Raw genomic sequence first — 1,359 nt, forward strand, 5'->3', positions numbered from 1 at the left:
GTTGCCATCCGGTTTCACCAGTCCTCAGTCAAATCGTCCAACCCATGCTAGCATGGAAAGCGGACGTTAAACGATGATGATGATGATGATGATATATAAGATGGGCTTCTTTCAGTTTCCGTCTACCAAATCCACTCACAAGGCTTTGGTCGGCCCGAGGCTATAGTTAAAGACACTTGCCCAAGGTGCCACGCAGTGGGACTGAACCTGGAGCCATGTGGTTGGTAAGCAAGCTACTTACCACACAGCCACTCCTATGCCTACAATTTTTAAAATAATGAAGAATCTAATTAAATAATTTTGTCATTTTTAGGTTGGTGTTTGGAATAACATAAATTTTGATGAAGGTTTTAATTTAGGTCACTTTAAAACAGAAAGTTTGTATCATAGAATTATGAGATCACAATGGTTAATTTGAGCTCCAAGCACCAGCTTAAGGATAAAGTTATTTTACTAAATTTTTCACTATTTTCAAAATAAATTGAAAGACATTTATATTCCAACAGAAATACAGTATGTAACAAATGGATTAAATAATGATTTCTTACATTGACACACAATCTGAAATTGATGTGGGAGGTTGTTATACATATTATTTTCATCTTATGTTATAATTTGATCCACATTTAGGATACCTTATAAGAATATTGCTTTCAAATTTTGGCACAAAGCCAGCAATTTTGAGGGAGGAGGTAAATTGGTTACTTCAACTCCAATGTTCAACTGGTACTTATTTTATTCACCTTGAAAGGACTGAAAGGCAAAGTTAACCCCAGTGGCATTTGAACTCAGAACATAAGTTAGGAGAAATGCTGCTAAGCATTCTTCAGTGCAGTAACAATTCAGCCAACTCACCACCTTACATTATAAGAATATTAAAATGACCCCAGTACTTGATTGATACCTTATATTGACTCTAGAAGAATGGAAAGCAAAATGGGACACTGCAAGATTTGAACTCAGAATGTAGAGTTATAACTAAACACTATAAGCAATTTTTCTAATGTTCTAATGCTTTACCTAGCTCACTGACAGTGAGCTGGCAGAAACATAACTAATTAGGGCGGTGAGCTGGCAGAAACGTTAGCACACTGGGCGAAATGCTTAGTGGTATTTCGTCTGCCGTCATGTTCTGAGTTCAAATTCCGCAGAGGTTGACTTTGCCTTTCATCCTTTTGGGGTCGATAAATTAAGTACCAGCTATGCATTGGGGGTCGATGTAATCGACTTAATCCCTTTGTCTGTCCTTGTTTGTCCCCTCTATGTTTGTCCCCTCTATGTTTAGCCCCTTATGGGCAATAAAGAAATAAGAAACATAACTAATTATTGTTAGGCATTTAACCAGCACTCTCAACTGCT

At 37.2% G+C, this 1,359-nt stretch overlaps 1 protein-coding gene across 4 annotated transcripts in view; it reads right to left on the minus strand.

Moving 5' to 3' along the window:
* LOC106877480 (cadherin EGF LAG seven-pass G-type receptor 2) overlaps positions 1-1,359 on the minus strand; it is a 301,895-nt gene that overhangs the window by 2,451 nt on the left and 298,085 nt on the right. The gene's annotated exons all lie outside the window — the stretch shown is intronic.

This window comes from Octopus bimaculoides, chromosome 11 (genome assembly GCF_001194135.2).
Source record: "Octopus bimaculoides isolate UCB-OBI-ISO-001 chromosome 11, ASM119413v2, whole genome shotgun sequence".
NCBI classification, from domain to species: domain Eukaryota; kingdom Metazoa; phylum Mollusca; class Cephalopoda; order Octopoda; family Octopodidae; genus Octopus; species Octopus bimaculoides.